Below are 18764 nucleotides of genomic sequence, written 5' to 3'. Positions count from 1 at the left end.
CTTTCAGAATGTGGGAGGAAACTGGAGCACCCGGAGGAAACCCACACAGACACGGGGAGAAGGTGCGGACTCCACACAGACAGTGACCCAAGCCGGGAATCGAACCTGGGTCCCTGGCGCTGTGAGGCAGCAGTGCTAACCACTGTGCCACCCTATTATTCAATTCTTATATCTTCATTTTCTTCAAAGGTCATGACAGCTGTAACGTGGGATTTTGTGAATAGCATTATGTGATTATAACCACATCTGTACCTGCACCTCGAGGAATTTCAGTTGCTGAGATGACATCTGAGGTGCAGACATTGCAGATCATCGGGAAGGGGAGAGGTAGTTAGAGAGTTCCATCCAGGAGGCAGTCAGATCCCTCAGGTTGGGAGGTGGTACAGGTCAGGTGAGTGGTCATGAACAGGAGTGTATGACTGTGAGTCAAGATGGGTAAGAGGTTCTTGTTACCTATGTGGCTAAGGACAAAGTCCGTAGGGTGGATGAACAAACTGAGAATGGCACATGATGCAGGAGACCATTCAAGTGAGAGGAGTGGAAAGGAATACTTATGTTTAAGTTTATTTATTAGTGTCAGAAGCAGACATATTAATACTGCAATGATGTTACATGAAAATCCCCCATGGTAGTTGTGGGGAACAGTATAGCTCGGGGGAATCGATGATGTTCTCCATCACTGCGGAAAGGAGCTTTGAAGGAGCGAGACGTATCCCTCATGGATAGAAAGGAGGCTGGAGTGAGGGGAAGGATCCAACTGTTGTGGTCACGTAAGGACTAACAACATGGGTAGGACGAAGAGTGAAGTATTGTTGACGGAGTTTGAGAAGACAAGGTTCAAATTAATAAGCAAATCTCTGGATTACTATCTGAACAATGTTCAAATTGGTGGAAAGTTGATTGTGTAACTGAAAGAGTGGTGTGGGAGACGGGCTTTTGTGAATCAAAACTGGCATCAGTATGACTGATAGAACAGGTAACAAATGCTGACCTGGCCAGCAACACCCACATCTTGTGAAAGAATTTAAAAATTGGGATTGGCTCCATTTAAACCGATATGGGGCCAGTGTCTTCATAGAATCCCTACAGTACAGGAGGCGGCCATTCGACCCATCGAGTCTATACCGACCACAATCCCCCTCAGGCCCTATTCCCGTAACCCCACGCATCTACCCTGCTAATCTCCCCGACACTAAGGGTCAATTTGACATGTCCAACCAACCTAACCCGCACATCTTTGGAGGGTGGGAGGAAACCGGAGCATCCGGAGGAAACCCACGCAGACACAGGGAGAATGTGCAAACTCCACACAGACAGTGACCCCAGGCCGGAATCGAACCTGGGTCCCTGGCGCTGAGAGGCAGCAGCGCTAACCACTGTGCCACCGTCTTGGCGAATTGTAACTCGGCCTGTAGATGAACAGGCTTTTACACTAAAAAGGGAGAGCGCAGAGCAGTGTAGCTGTTTGGGTAAAAGTAAGCAGCGTGTGAAAAGGAGGGACAAAAGGTTCAACAGTGATAATGAATCAGTGAATAAGATCAGGTCAGGAAGAATGATTGAAAGTTAAATAAAGGTGCTTTATCTAAATGCATGAACTAACTAGACAAGCTCGTAGCAAAGAAGAAATAAGATGGGTTTGATCGTTTAGATTGGGAACTAAATATTCCTGAGTAGTTGACATTTTGTGAATGGAAAAGCAGATGGTGGTAGAGACGATAGTTGAGGGAGGTATAATGGCAAGCCCTGGTAATAAAGGATGTTAGTAGGACAGCAGCAATGAATGACCTTGGCAGGAACAGCAGAAAGTACAATCAGCACAGGTGGAGGTAAAAAATGATCGAGGTCAGAAAGTGCTAGCGGGAGTAGTTTACAGATCACCTAACAGTGCTATACTGTTTAATGGAGTGTTAATCTAGGAATGGGGAGCCTGTAATGGAGGAAATGCAAGAGAAATGTAGAAAGTAGGTGCAAGTGGAGGCCATTCGGCCCTTCGAGCTCAATAACTGTGAGAGACTTCAATCTTCACAGAGGGGGGACAAATCAAATTAGCAAAGTAGTTCTGAGGACAAGTTCATGGAATGGTTTCTGGGAGTGGGACTGTCTATTTATAAATAAATATATAATTTTTATGTAACTAACCCATGAGGAGAAATTGGTTCGACTGGGCCTGTATTCAGTTGCGTTTAGAAGGATATGAGGAAACCTGATTGAAACATATAAAGTTCTGACAGGGCTGGAGAGATTAGATTCAGGGAGGATGTTTTCCCTGGTTGCGGAATCTAGAACACAGTCTCAGGATAGAGGGTAGATCATTTAGGACTGAGATGAGGAGAAATTTCTTCACTCAGTGGGCAGTGAACCTGTGGAATTCCCAACCACACAAGGCTGTGGAGGCCAAGTCACTGAATATAGTCAAGAAAAAGACAGATTTAATTTAGATTTTAATGGCATCAAGGGGTACAGGCAGAAAGCAGGAATATGGCATTGAGATTGAGGATCAGCCATGATCATATTGAATGGTGAAGCAACTCAAAGGGCCGAATGGCCTACTGCTGCTCCAGCTTCTATATCACGTGAAACCAATCAGGGAAGAGATTATTTTAGACTCTCTTTTATGTAAGGAGACAAGGTTGATCAGTAATCTCGTGGTAAAGGATCTTGGGGGAAGTAGTGATCAGAAAAGAACACATTACACACTGAGTTTCATTCTGAGTCTGAAACTAGAGTAGTATATTTAAATTATGCAAAATACACAGGTATGAGGAGTGAATTAGTTAAGGCAGATTGGGAAATTAAGTTAAAAGGTATGATAAAATATTGCAGATGCTGGAATCTGAAGCAAGAATGGAGGACGCTGGTAAAACTCAGAAGTTCTGTCAGTGTCTTTTAGAAAGAAACAGAGTTAATGTTTCGAGTCACGGACCCTTCAAAGGTTCTATGACAATGGCGGCTATCTGTGTTCTGTTCTATGACCCACGGCTATCTGGGTTCTGAGTGGTGGGACAGTTTGTTGACTGTTGCCCACACGTAGGATTTCCACATCCTGCTAATTTCTACCTGTGTAGTTTTTTTCCTACTGGTATGATACGTATTTAAAGCAAGGGCACATGAACTGGGGTCTGTGCTCACAACATTGACTGTGAGAGCCGTTTGCTCCCTCTGCGTCCAAAGTTTACATTTTTTTTGAAGTTGATTGTTTTATTAATATATGAATGATTAAGCATTTTCAAAAGTCGTTAAGAAATATTCGGTATGTATGAAAAATATTTAATTTGATTCAAGGGGTCACAGTGAGTGAACCAACCCAATTTCAATCTCGCGGTCCACTGAGGGGAAGGAGGGCCACTTACGCGGCCCACCCACTAGTCTAGGTTGCCCATCACTGGTCTACGTTCTTGTAAAAAGATTTGACCGATGAAAAATGGGGAACATGTTAAGAAATGTTTCATAATTCTCAACAAATCTGCTGCTATCCGTTAAGAAATTAAAACTCGATAGGAAAAGAGATCTGTTGCAGTAAACCAAATAGGTTAATGGTAGTATTTGAGTAAAAGAGGCGGATAAATAGAGGACTAAGCCTGAGGATTAGGATAGTTTTAGACACCAGTAGATGGAGTATAATGTGGGGAAAGTGAGGTTATTCATTTTGGTAGGAAAAACAAAAAGAGCTAAAAATATTTTAAATGGTGAGAAACTCATTACATTTTGGTGGTCAGAGGAATTTGGTAATCCTTGTACAAGAAATACAGAAAGTTAACATAGATACAACAAACAATTAGGAAAGCAAATGATATGTTGGCCTGTATTGCAAGATGGTTGGATGACAAGAGTAAGGGAATTTTGCTGCAATTGTAGAAAGTTTTGCTGAAACCATACCCGGAGGACTGTGTACATCTTTGGTCTCTGTACCCAAGGAAGGATAAGCTTGCCTTGGAGGGAGTGCAACATATCATTGAAACCCAACAGTGCAGAAGGAGGCTGCATCAACAACAATCCCATCCAGGCCTTATTCCCGTAACCCCAAGTATTTGCCCTGCTAATCCCCCTGACACTAAGGGGCAATTTAGCATGGCCAATCCACCTAACCCACACATCTTTGGACTGTGGGAGGAAACCAGAGCACACGGAGAAAACCCACGCAGACACGGGGAGAGGGTGCAAACTCCACATGCAGTCACCCGAAGCTGGAATTGAACTCGGGTCCCAGTCGTTGAGAGGCAGCAGTGCTAACCACTGTGCCACCGAGCTACCCCGCTACCCCAACATAGGATCACATGATTTATTCTTAGGATGAGAACGTTGTCTTACGAGGAGAGATTGAGCAGAATGGATCCATATTCCCCCACATTTAGAAGAATGAGAGGTGATTTAATTGAAACACATAGGATTCTGAGGGGGCTTGACAGGACAAATGCTGAAGGACTATTTCCTCAGGTTAGAGAATCTACGACCAGAAGGCATCGTCACAGGATAAGGTCATAGAGCTTTACAGCATGGAAACAGGTCCATCGGCCCAACTTGTCCATGCCGCCTTTTTTTTAATGACTAAGCTAGTCCTAATTGCCCGCATTTGGCCCATATCCCTCGATAGCCGCCTTACTCATGTAACTGTCTAAACGCTTTTTAGAAGACAAAATTGTTCCCGCCTCTACTACTAACCTCTGGCAGCTTGTTCCAGACACTCACCATCCTCTGTGTGCCCCATTGGACTCTTTTGTATCTCTCTCCTCTCATCTTAAACCTATGCCCTCTAGTTTTAGACTCCCCTCCCTTTGGGAAAAGATGTTGACTATTTAGCTGATCTGTGCCCCTCATTATTTTATAGACCTCTATAAGATCACCCCTAAGCCTCCTACGCTCCGGAGAAAAAAGTCCCAGTCTATCCAGCCAATTCTTATAACTCAAACCATCAAGTCCTGGTGGCATCCTAGTAAATCTTTTCTGTACTCTCTTTAGTTTAATAATATCCTTTCTATAAAAGGGTGACCAGATCTGCACACAGTATTCCAAGTGTGGCCTTACCAATGTCCTGTTGAACTTCAACAAGACGTCCCAACTTCTGTAATCAATGTTCTGACCAATGAAACCAAGCATGCCGAATGCCTTCTTCACCACTCTGTCCACCTGTCACTCCACTTTCAAGGAGCTATGAACCTGTACCCCTAGATCTCTTTGTTCTGTAACTCTCCCTACCATGAACTGAATAAGTCCTGCCCTGGTTCAATCTACCAAAATGCATCACCTCGCATTTGTCTAAATTAAACTCCATCTGCCATTCGTCAGCCCACTGGCCCAATTGATCAAGATTCCGTTGCAATCCGAGATAACCTTCTTCACTGTCCACTATGCCACCAATCTTAGTGTCATCTGCAAACTTACTAACTATGCCTCCTAAATTCTCATCCAAATCATGAATGTAAATTACAAATAACAGTGGACCCAACACCGATCCCTGAGGCACACCGCTGGTCACAGGCCTCCAGTTTGAAAAACCACCCTCTACAACCACCCTCTGGCTTCTGTCATCAAGATGTGGAGATGCCGGCGTTGGACTGGGGTAAACACAGTAAGAGTTTTAACAATCTGTAGATTTCCCCTCCATCTGACGAAGGAGCAGCGCTCCGAAAGCTAATGGCATTTGCTACTGAATAAACCTGTTGGACTTTAACCTGGTGTTGTTAAAACTCTTATCCTGTCATCAAGCCAATTTTGTATCCATTTGGCAACCTCACCCTGGAGATTTAATCTTATGCAACAACCTACCATGCGGTACCTTGTCAAAGGCCTTGCTAAAGTCTATGTAAACAACATCAACTGCACTGCCCTCATCTACCTTCTTGGCTAACCCTTGAAAAAACTCAGTCAAATTTGTGAGACATGATTTTCCACTCACAAAGCCAAGCTGACTGTCCCTAATCGGTCCCTGCCTCTACAAATGCCTGTAGATCCTGTCCCTCAGAATACCTTCCAACAACTTGACCACCACAGATGTGAGGCTCACTGGCCTGTAGTTCCCAGGCTTTCCCTGCAGCCCTTCTTAAATAAAGGCACAACATTTGCACCCTCCAATCTTCAGGCACCTCACCTGTGGTTGTCGATGATTCAAATATCTCGGCGAGGGGATCTGCAATTTCCTCCCTGGCCTCCCACAATGTCCTGGGATACACTTCATCAGGTCGCAGGGATTTATCTACCTTGATGCGCTTTAAGACTTCCAGCATCTCCTTCTCTGTTACATGTACACTCCTCAAGATATCACTATTTATTTCCCCAACACATCTATGCCTTTCTCAACAGTAAATACTGATGAGAAATATTCATTTAGGATCTCACCCATCTCTTGTGGATCTGCACATAGATGACCTTGTTGATCCTTAAGAGGCCCTAGTCTCTCCCTAATTCCTCTTTTGCCCTTTATGTATTTGTAGAAGCTCTTTGGATTCTCCTTTGCCTTATCTGCCAAAGCAGTCTCCTGTCCCCTTTTTGCCCTCCTGATTTCTCTCTCAACTCTACTCCTACACCGTCTATATTCTTCAAGGGATCCACTTGATCCCAGCTGCCTATGCACGTCATATGCCTTCTTCTTCTTCGTGACCAAGGCCTCAATATCCCGAGTCATCCAGGGTTCCCTACTTCTACTAGCTTTGCCCTTCACTCTAAGAGGAATGTGCTTACCCTGAACCCTGGTTAACACACTTTTGAAAGTCCCCCACTGACCAGACGTCCCTTTGCCTGCCAACAGACTCCCCCAATTAACTTTTGACAGTTCCTGTCTGATACCACCAAAATTGGCCTTGCCCCAATTTGGAATTTTAATGTTTGGGCCAGATGACCAATTTGGACTGAGATGAGAAGAAACTTTTTCACATACTTAACTAGAGTAGTCATACAAATACTGTGGCTAAAAGAACATTCCAGACTCATTTTGTGACTCTCAAAACACATCCACCATCTACAAAGCACGAATCAGGAATTTGATGGGATACTCTCCAGCTGCCCGGATGAATGGGATCCCAAGAACACTGACAAAGCTCAATACCATCCAGGACAAAGCAGGCTGCTGGATCGACACCCCATGCACCATCTTGCATTCACTTCCTCCACCGATGGCATGCATTGGCGGCAGTGTGTGCTTTGTAGAAGGTGCAATGCAGGAACTCACCAAGGATCTTTTGAAAATACCTTCCAAAGCCCTGACTCCCCACCACCTAAAAGGGCAACAGGCACATGGGAACACCAGCAAGTTCCCCTCCAAGCCATGCAGAATTATGACTTGGAACTGTATCACTGTTTGCTCAGTGTCGGCGGGTCACAATACTGGAACTCCCCTCTTAACAGGACTGAAACATGAAATTAGTGCACTTGGTAAGCCATGTCCAATGCTACCCACATCTAATGTGTACATGTATAGTTGCACATATCAGGAAGTAGCATTTTAACTATGGTGTGATGTTCCCGATGGCATAACCGTGAAACCTTTTATAATTCCATCCTACCTTTGATGCACAAGAATCTCGCGGCACCTGCTTCACACTCTTTTCAAGCTGCCGTGCACCAGTCAGCTTTGTGCAGTTGTGCGTGTAAGGCCAGCGGTTTCCTTTGCTGAATTCTGCCGTGCAATGGAGGGTGGCAGAGAATGGCAGCTTGTGAGGAGGCTCAGGGCAGTGAGGACGAGTCAGGGTCGGGCAGTGTGGAGTGGAGTCAGGGGGCATCAAGGAGTGGGAGATGGAAGGGCCTCACATCCTGGGTGTGGTGGGTGAAGTTTTGATTGTGGGCAATGGACAGGGTTGGAAAATCTCACTGCTCATGAGTTCAGTGGGTGAAATCCCCGGGACACACGCGTTCCCATGTCAATGTCAGCCTTCTTCACCCAGTTCAATTGCTGGAATATCTATGGATCTCGCACACTCCATATCCCCGCAACCCACAGGATCATAGAATCCCTACAGTGCAGAAGGAGGCCATTCGGCCCATCGAGCCTGCACCGACAACAATCCCACCCCAGGCATCACTCCCATTACCTTGCTCTCTCCCATATCCCTCACGATTCTAATATGACAATCTAAGTACTGGCTATGTTCATGGGAAAGAGTGCGATTCCGTGGTGGAAGAAGCTTTTCATTGGTGAAACCCACCTGAAATACTGGAGCTTCTTGGACACAACAGGAGGATCTGCATTACTACCCCAACTTTGCCTCCAAACACCCGACTTCCACGATACCTTGTCTAGATGGCTGCCTCCCGACCACCCTCCCCATTCTGGTGCTGCCGGCATTGCAGCCTGTTGCTGACTGGCAAGTGACCTCCTTTGTCACATCCTCTCCTATTAAATTGCCCCTTAGTGTCCTAGGATGTGTAGGTTAGAGGGATTAGCGGGGTAAATGTGTGGGGTTATGGGGATAGGGTTTGGGGTGGGATTGTAGTCGGTGCAGGCTCGATGGGCCGAATGTCCTTCTTCTGCACTGTAGGGAATCTATGATCCTGTGGGTTGCGGGGATGTAGAGTGTGCGAGATCCATAGATATTCCAGCAATTGAACTGGGTGAAGAAGGCTGACATTGACATGGGAACATGTGTGTCCCGGGGATTTCACCCACTGAACTCATGAGCAGTGAGATTTTCCAACCCTGCCCATTGCCCACAATCAAAACTTCACCCACCACACCCAGGATGTGAGGCCCTTCCATCTCCCACTCCTTGATGCCCCCTGACTCCACTCCACACTGCCCTACCCTGACTCGCCCTCACTGCCCTGAGCCTCCTCACAAGCTGCCATTCTCTGCCACCCTCCATTGCACGGCAGAATTCAGCAAAGGAAACCGCTGGCCTTACACGCACAACTGCACAAAGCTGACTGGTGCACGGCAGCTTGAAATGAGTGTGAAGCAGGTGCCGCGAGATTCTTGTGCATCAAAGGTAGGATGGAATTATAAAAGGTTTCACGCTAATGAGTATTCAAAGCATGCAAATGTTTTAAAGGTATGAAGGCCCCCAGAGGCCAGCGTAAGGCAAGAAATCTCGGCATCGCAACGGTAAATCAAAATCTTGGCTGCCGCCTAACTCAGTCACCCTGCACTCTACATTTCTCACTCCTGTGGGTTCCATAAAATCCTCCATCAGTGTGTCTGCATGTGCCTGTGCAAAAAATAAAAACTACATCTGAGTAACAGAATCCCTACAGTGCAGAAGGAGGCCATTTGGCCCATCATGCCTGCACTGACAACAATCCCACCAGGCCTATCCCCGTAAACTCACGTGTTTACCCTGCTAGTCCCCCTGACACTGAGGGGCAATTTAGCATGGCCAATCACCTTAACCCGCACATCTTTGGACTGTGGGAGGAAACCGGAGGAAACCCACCGCAGACACAGGGAGAATGTGCAAACTCCACTCAGACAGTCACCCAAGGCCGGAATTGAACGTGGGTCCCTGGCGCTGTGAGACAGCAGCGCTCGCCACCGTGCCGGCTGCATCCCTACGAGTCAACAGTACTAAAAGGATGGCTCTACTTTGTAAGTGATTGCATGATTTTCCTTATGAAACCCAGACAACAGCATTGGGACTTTAAGTATGCTCACTCTTCATCAATCATCAGATATGGTGGTCACAGGGATTGGAGCATTGACAATGACCAAAATAAATTGTTGACAGGTGGAGAACAGGAGTAACTGGCAGCAAGTACAATCGTATCTTCAGTTTGTTTTCTTGTGCACCTTACTGGACAAAAACTGAAACCTGTGATAAGTATCAACCTAACCTTTGGATAGTAATGATCATCTCTTGCTGTACTTAAACATGGTCAAAAACTTGGATTCTCCTCTACTATTTACTTAGCAAGTTCATGTTATTCTTGTGCCCTTGCCACAGAAGCAGATTTGTACCATCTGGATTCGAGAACACTAAAGGTAAAGTCGCCATAGTCCCACCCTTTGAGGGGGAGAGATGACTGGTGCTGGTTTAACCTGAGGGTCACCACACCTCAGGTGAGGGGCAAGGTTGAGGAGGTCACGAATAACCTCAGCCGGTACGGGAATTGAACCTGCGCTGCTGGTGCCATACCGCATCACGAACCAGCCATCCAGACAACTGAGCTAACCGACCCCCCAGAACACTAGTGCATCAGAGATTGGATGAGAGGGTATTCATTACTGTAATAAGCACCAGCAGAGGCAGAGCCACTTGCATCTTCGTAATGAGTACAGCAAAAGAGTCATCACCAAGAATGGAAGGAGAACCTCCATTGGTTGAAGGTGGTTTAAAGTTTATTTATTAGCCACAAGTAGGCTTACATTAACACCGCAATGAAGTTACAGTGAAAATCCCCTAGGTCGCCACACTCCGGCGCCTGTTCGGGTACACTGAGGGAGAATTTAGCACGGCCAATGCATCTAACCAGCACATCTTTCACACAGTGCAAGGAAACCGGAGGAAACCCACGCAGACACGGGGAGAACGTGCAGACTCCGCACAGAGAGTGACCCAAGCCGGGAATCGAACCTGGGTCCCTGGCGCTGTGAGGCAGCAGTGCTAACCACTGTGCCACCGTCAGTTTAGCGACTCAAGGTCCAAACAGAGGGTGTAAGGTATGAAGATCAGCGAAAGCTACCTCAGACTGAAGGTTTGGTTAGTTAGTGTTACTTTATTTATTAGTGTCACAAGTAGGCTTATATTAACACTGCAATGAAGTTACTGTGAAAATCCCCGAGTCGCCACACTCCGGCGCCTGTTCGGGTACACTGAGGGGGAATTTAGCACGGCCAACGCACCCTAACCTGCACGTCTTTCAGACTGTGGGAGGAAACCGGAGCACCCAGAGGAAACCCACGCAGACACGGGGAGAACGTGCAGTCTCCGCACAGACAGTGACCCAAGCCGGGAATCGAACCCGGGTCCCTGGCGCTGTGAGGCAGCAGTGCTAACCATTGTGCCACCATGCCGCCCCAGAACATTGGCTTGAAATTCCAATCTTACCTACCTAGGTTTTTTATTAAATCTTCACTCAAAAGCTTGTTAGAAAATGATCTGTTCTTCTAGAAAGTAAACAACCTTGCTGGCAAGTTCTGCTGACGTCAGTCCTTTGAGGTGTCAGTATTTGACCAGACTGGGACTTTACTCTAATGAAGGGGGGTGCGAATGTGCACTGTATAACTTTAAATCTATCCCCCGTCTTTTACCAAATCTATTAATTCACTCTTACAGTCCAAATCTTTAAGGTACTGGGTAACTGGAACCAAGCACGCAGCATTAAGGCTACCAAGCACATTATAATGGATGACAGACTGAGGCAGCGTGGAGGTACATTTAATCAGGTATTAATACTTCCAAGTGCATGATGAATACTTTATAAAGGGAGGAATGCAGCGAAGGCATTTGCAACTTGATGGCATCCAGTAATAAGATTTTTTATTTCTTGTGCTTTTCATTTATTGGGCTGTTAAACAAAACTGTGTGGGGTTTTACACCAGTAATTGTGTTAGCATTCAGGAATTGGATTTCAGTATGAAAATATTTTTCAAAGCATGTTGTTTTGTGCTGTATTAGTAATGACCAAAATTGAGTACATCAATTCTGATGAATGGAGAAAGGGGGTGGGGAGTTTGGTAACTTTTGGGACAGAGCAACAAAGGAGCTAAAAAATAAGGCAAAATTGAAACGAATCACAACTTAACTGCAAGAGTGAACATAAATATATATTTACCTCAGATCAGAACACACAGATGACAGTTTTTAGTGCACAGCAAGAGCTGTGGTTCCAGTAAGCATAGAGATATACAGACGTCAAATTGAGTTAAATTTTTTCAATTAAAATTGGAACCACAAGAAACGAACCTTGTCCCCAGCACTAACTGATCCGGCTTAACATATTAGGAATGAAGGTTGAACTTCTCCAGCCATTCACGCCCCGCTCTCACTGCCAGCAAGAATGAAGAATTTGGCACTCAGCCAAATTTTTTTTTTCCAATTCATTTGTGGGACATGGGCGTTGTTGGCTGGGCCAAGCATTTATTGCCCATCCCTAGTTGCCCTTGAACTGAGTGGCTTGCTGGGCCATTTCAGAGGGCAGTTGAGAGTCACCCTCAGACTTTTGTATCTTTTTCCCCGATGGAAGGAGGTGGGAGTGAGAATGTCCGGGGTGCGTGGGGTCCTTGATTATGCTGGCTGCTTTTCCCGAGGCAGCGGGAAATGTAGACGGAGTCAATGGATGGGAGGCTGGTTTTCGTGATGGCTACGTTCATGACCCTTTGTGGTTGCTTGCAGTCTTGGTCAGAGCAGCAGCCGTGCCAAGCTATGATACATCCGGTGTGATAACCCCCATGATCTGCATTGGGAGTCACTGATTGATCTCCCAGTTGGGTCATTGAATACGAGCTCCCTGGATTGGTAATTAGCCAACCAGATGGAGCTCGTATACCAAGCCCTGTATAAAGCAAAACCATGAGTGGGTCCATTAACCTTTTAGTCCCAATTGGGACCTGTTGTGTTCACCACAGGCTTGTGGTTATTGTTCATTTTCATTTATGCAATAAAAGCACGGTTCCTTCACAGCCGACTCCTGGAGTTATTGTATCCAGAAAGGATGCTTTCTAAGGTGCATCTGTAAAAATGGAAGAGAGTCGTAGTGGACGTGCTAAATTTCCTTAACTTCCTGAGAAAGTCGAGGAGTGAGTGGGCTTTCTTAACGATAGTGTCAGCGTGGAGGGACCAGGACGAATTGTTCATGTTGTTGGGACCCTCCCAAAATTGAAAGCACAGTGAGACGTTGGCAATGTTTCATGAAGGAGAGGTTCTGATAACACAATCATTCTCCTGATTGGCTCCTTATCCTCCTCTTTCTATTATGCACCATGTGGCACCCATGGAATGTAAGAACAAAATGTAAGTGAGCTGGAATCACTGGGCAACATCAACTCTTTTACACACACGGCAGCTCCGAGTTCTCATAACAGTGCTACTACTTTGCTGCATTGCATTACTCCCCAAAGCACCACTGTTTCCCCATTTTAACTTTGGGCCTTACCAATAGGGTGGCCTATTGATGTATCATTGCCCTGCTGGATTTTATAGTCGCTATTTTAGCTAATATCATAGAATCCCCAGTAAGTAGTCTCACAACACCAGGTTAAAGTCCAACAGGTTTATTTGGTATCATGAGCTTTCGGAGCACTGCTCCTTCTTCAGGTGGGTGGGAGTTGGGTTCAGAAACAGGGCATATATAGACACAAACTCAATTACAAGATAATGGTTGGAATGCGAGTCTTAACAGGTAATCAAGTCTTTACCTGTTAAGACTCGCATTCCAACCATTATCTTGTAACTGAGTTTGTGTCGATATATGCCCTGTTTGTGAAACAAATCCTGCACTCACCTGATGAAGGAGCGGCACTCTGAAAGCTCGTGCTACCAAATAAACCTGTTGTACTTTAACCTGGTGTTGTGAGACTACTTACTGTATCTACACCAGTCCAATGCCAGCAACTCCACATCATAGAATCCCTACAGTGCAGGAGGAGGCCATTCGGCCCACCAAGTCTGCACCGACCACAATCCCACCCAGGCCCAATTCCCATAACGCCTCATATTTACCCTGCTAATCCCCCGACACTAGGGTTAATTCAGCATGGTCAATCCACCTAACCTGCACATCTTTGGACTGTGGGAGGGAACCGGAGCACTCGGAGGAAACCCATGCAGACACGGGGAGAATGTGCAAACTCTGCACAGACAGTGACCTGAGGCTGGAATTGAACCCGGGTCCCTGGCGCTGTGAGGCAGCAGTGCTTAACCACTGTGCCACCGTGCTGCCCTATCAAGTCAACAGGATGCCAATTATTAGCGAAGTTCGATGCTACAACTGGCACATCACTTGTTTTTGTCAATGTTGTGCTTATAGTTGAATTCACAAGTGCAGCAGCGTTTTTGCATTTATCGTACGTTGGCTGATGACAGTTCTGCGATTTCTACAATGTGCACTTGTATATCTGGCTATTGAAGGGCAGAATTCGCAATGATTCCTGGTGACCTTGTCTTCCCTCAGTCCCTTCAGCTTCAAGATCCATGTTCCAAATGTCTTATGTTGTCTCCAGCCATTAGGAGGTACTAACCTCCTCGATTCTGCTAACTGAAGGAGAACATTGAGTGATCGAGGAGATCGGCACACGCAGCTGATAACAAGCACAGTCTGGGAAATGAGTGGAAATCAAAAAAATATAGCGGACATACAGTTTGTCCATCTAAATAATGCAATAAGTTTGTTAACAACAGTAACTTGCGGCAACCACGATTAAATATTTACCGAAATGTAAATTTAGCCTGCAGGAATGGTTGCAGGTGGTTGGACGGGTTTCATGTCACAAGTAATTCAATGTGCCCAGGACAACGAGCTGTGCGTAACACTTAAAAGCTTCTGGGTTAGAAACTATGCCATGAAATGTTTGTTAAGAAAATGCGCTTGCAGTTAAAAGAAAATGCTAATCTGTTTACTTTACAAAGATTAACACCATTAAAACTGTTGGCAGCGGAGTAACATATAAACATGTTAATACACATCTAATAGCACAAGCTGAAATTTCAATCCAGTTGCATTTTCACTTCTACGAATAATTCTGCCTCTTATTCCATGATGAGATACTGAGATTCTTCAACATTTTAATCCTGTTCTATTCTTGGTTGTTGACGTTCATTGGCACTGTCTGGGAAACAATCCTGAACATAAGAAGTAATTTGTTCCACTAAAACTGTCCGACAACCAGTAAAGAATGTGGAAACTGTAATTTCAAATCTAATCTAGAAACTAGATGAATAGGAGTTTGCCTTGAACAGCAGTAGTTTTCTTTTAGAAAATTTGTTATCGATTGTCTTAGCTCCTGACGTTAGGCCATTGAATCATAGAATCCTACAGTGCAGAAGGAGGCCATTCGGCCCATCGCGTGTGCATCGACCACGGGCGGCACAGTAGCACAGTGGTTAGCACTGCTGCTTCACAGCTCCAGGGACCGGGGTTCGAATCTCGGCTCGGGTCGCTGTCTGTGTGGAGTTTGCACATTCTCCTCGTGTCTGCGTGGGTTTCCTCCGGGTGCTCCGGTTTCCTCCCACAGTCCAAAGATGTGCGGGCTAGGTTGATTGGCCATTCTAAATTGCCCCTTAGTGTCCCGGGATGCATAGGGTAGAGGGGTTAGTGGGTAAATATGTAGGGATGTGTGGATAGGGCCTGGGTGGGATTGTGGTTGGTGCAGACTCGATGGGCTGAATGGCCTCTTTCTGCACTGTAGGATTCTATGACCACAATCCCACCCAGGCCCTATCCCCATAACCCCTTGCATTTACCCTAGCTAGTCCCCCTGACACAAAGGGGCAATTTAGCATGGCCAATCCACCTAACCCGCACATCTTTGGGCTGTGGGAGGAAACCAGAGCACCCGGAGGAAACCCACGCAGACACGGGGAGAATGTGCAAACTCCACACAGTGACCCAAGCTGAGAATCGAACCCGGGAACCTCCCCCTGCCCCCCAATCACTCAGACAGACTGTGCCCCACAACTCCCCCCTCGACCCCTGATTTCCACCCCCCCCCGACTACAATTCGACCCCGCCGACAACTCCCAAACCAACCTGACTACCATGCTAAGTACCCTCCCCCTGCACCATTGATCCAGACTACCTCTCATGACAACAAAACCCACCTAGGTACGCTCCCTGCTCTACACAACTATTCCCCCAGACCTGACTGGACACCCCACAATCCAACTAGCGCTCAACCCGCCTATTCCGTCCGACCCAACGGCCCACCCACCCATCCCACACCCACTGGTATTTTGCTTCATAGCATTGCTCTGTTTTACTTTGGCCTGTATCTTCCGTGAAGCAGCAATCACCATCAGATTTCCCCTCCGACTGCTCTTCTGCATCCAACACGGCTCTGCCCTCCTGCATGGGGCTTCCAAGCTCGGCCCCCCCAGAAATGTAGAACGTATAGTTCATTGGAGAACTCGAGCGCAGTTCCTTGGGGGACTGTCAGTGTGGAGTTTGCATGTTGTCTACGTGGGTTTACTCTGGGCGCTCCAGTTTTCTCCCACAGTCCAAAGATGTGCGGGTTAGGTGGATTGGCCATGCTAAATTGCCCCTTACTGTCCAAAGATGTGTAGGTTAGATGGATTAGTAACGGTAAATGCACAGGGTTATATGTTTATAATTTTTATAAGTTTATTTATTAGTGTCACAAGTAGGCTTACATTAACACTGAAATGAAGTTAGTGTGAAAACCCTCTAGTAGCCACACTCCAGCGCCTTTTCGGCTACACTGAGGGAGAATTTAGCACGGCCAATGCATCTAACCAGCATGTCTTTGGACTGTGGGAGGAAACCCACGCAGACACTGGGAGAACGTGCAGACTTTGCACAGTTACCCAAGCCAGGAATCGAACGCGGGTCCCTGACGCTGTGAGGCAGCAGTTCTAACTACTGTGCCACCCTACTGCCCGATGGGACGGCCTGGGTGTGATACCCTCTTGGAGAGTTGGTGCAGACTCGGGTGAGCCAAATGGCCTCCTTCTGCACACGAGGGATTCTATAGTTCTATCCGTGGTAAAAGTTGTGCTACTGTCATAGAAACCCTTGAGATTGGATCAAGGCAAGAGAAAGGCAGCTCTGTTTCAGGTTGCATTATACCTAAGCTGAAGCACTTGATGCTTCTACTCGTGTTCTTGGCATTATTATCTCCAACTCATTTTATCCCCAATATTACTTTCAGCATATTAGCAGATGTATTTGGAAAAACTCCTGCTCTGTGCCATTTATCTAACCGTAGCCACTGAATCACCTGCAATGGGTTTTATTCCCACTGTGCATCTCTACCTCTGTTGTGCCCAAGATCCTCCCTGCGGCGATATCAGCCAAAAGCCATTACAAGTTTCCACAAATATACCAAGAACTTCAAGCTCTACCTCGCTTGTTTCCATCCCTTCACTGTCTCTGAATTGTCTGCCTGCTTGTCCAACATCGAATACCAGATGAACAGAAATTTACTCCAATTAAATATTCATCGAATCATACGGTGCAAATGAGGCCCATGGAGTTTGCACCGACACGTGACCTCCCATCTAATCCCATTTACCACCATTTGGACCATAGCCTTGAATGTTATGACGTGCTAAGTGTTCCTCCAGGTACTTTTAAAAGGATGTGAGACATCCCGCCTCCACCACCCTCCCAGGCAGCACATTCCACCCCCTGGGGTAAAAAAATGTTTTTCCTCACATCCCCCTAAACCTCTTGTCCCTCCCCTTGAACTTATGTCCCCCCATGACTGACCCTTCAACTAAGGGGAACAGCTGCTCCTTATCCACTTTGTCCATGTCTCTCATAATCTTGAACACCTCAATCAGGTCGCCCGTCAGTCTCCTCTGCTCCGACAAAAACAACCCAACCTCTCTTTATAACTTAAATGTTCCATCCCAGGCAGCATCCGGGTGAATCTCCTCTGCACCCCCTCCAGTGCGATCATATCCTTCCTATAATGTGGTGACCAGAACTGCACACAGTACTCCAGCTGTGGCCTCACCAAAGGTCGATGCAACTCCAACATGACTTCCCTACTTTTGTAATCTATGCCTCGATTGATAAACATGATGTGGAGATGCCGGCGTTGGACTGGGGTAAACACAGTAAGAACTCTCACAACACCAGGTTAAAGTCCAACAGGTTTATTTGGTAGCAAAAGCCACACAAGCTTTTGGAGCCTTAAGCCCCTTCTTCAGGTGAGCGCCCATTCACTTCCTAGTGAAAGGCTGTTTATTGAAAACTTCCTTGTCAAATTACTTCTTCCAAAGTGTATCACCTCACACTTTTCAGGGTTAAATTCTATTTGCTACTTATCTGTACATTTGACCATCCCGTCTATATCTTCTTGTTGTTACGAAGGGGAGATTGTTCTCCTCTCTGAGAACTAACACTCAACCGCTCAAAGAGAAGTATCTCCCTTCATAATCTGTAAAGTGTGTGAGAAGGGATAATATCTGCACTTCAGCAACTTCTAGTGGTTAAATCAAAATAACTACCTGAGACACACTCTGAAAAAGCAACAAGTAACACTTTATTTATCTAACAGTGAACAGGTTAACCAAACTCTTAACAAACCAAATAAAACACTATTCTAATGGAATGCTGTTTAGATAAATACAACTCCCACTTATTAACAAATAAAAAGAATTTCTAGTCACTCTCAAAATATAACCAGGTGTTATCTTCCACAATCTTCTGTTTTCTTTGCTGATTTTTTCTGCCTTCACTATCCTCTTTACGATTGAGATGAGGCTTTCTTTTAAGACATAATTGCAGCTGTTATGCTGGCAGACAGTTGCTGTCTGTGTCTCTCTCTCTCAAGCTGTGAACTGCAGCAGACACAGTTGCTGGAATGGTAGTGGTTGTCTTCTGATTCTCTGGAGCTGGGAGCTGTCTCTTACACCACTGGTGATATACCAAAAATCCCCACAATAGGATTGGTTTACAGGTTACCAAAACATCAAATTCAAATCCGATTGGCTGCTATTCAAATACTTATTTTAAATTGATTGGTCAAACTTCAAAAACAACCTGTTGTCGTGGCAGCATCACTGCCTCGGCTCGCGGTACAATGTTTCACTCTATGCTCTCTGTGTACTGTATTTTTACACCTGCTTCTCTTCAGTACAGGAAAAAAATACTATCTTTTCTAACAGAATCATGACATTTTACAACTCTTAGCATTTTTACAATTGTTTTATAATTTT

Source organism: Mustelus asterias, chromosome 24 (genome assembly GCF_964213995.1).
Source record: "Mustelus asterias chromosome 24, sMusAst1.hap1.1, whole genome shotgun sequence".
Lineage (NCBI taxonomy): Eukaryota > Metazoa > Chordata > Chondrichthyes > Carcharhiniformes > Triakidae > Mustelus > Mustelus asterias.
The sequence above is the reverse complement of the archived record's forward strand: the minus strand, read 5'-3'. Positions refer to the sequence as shown.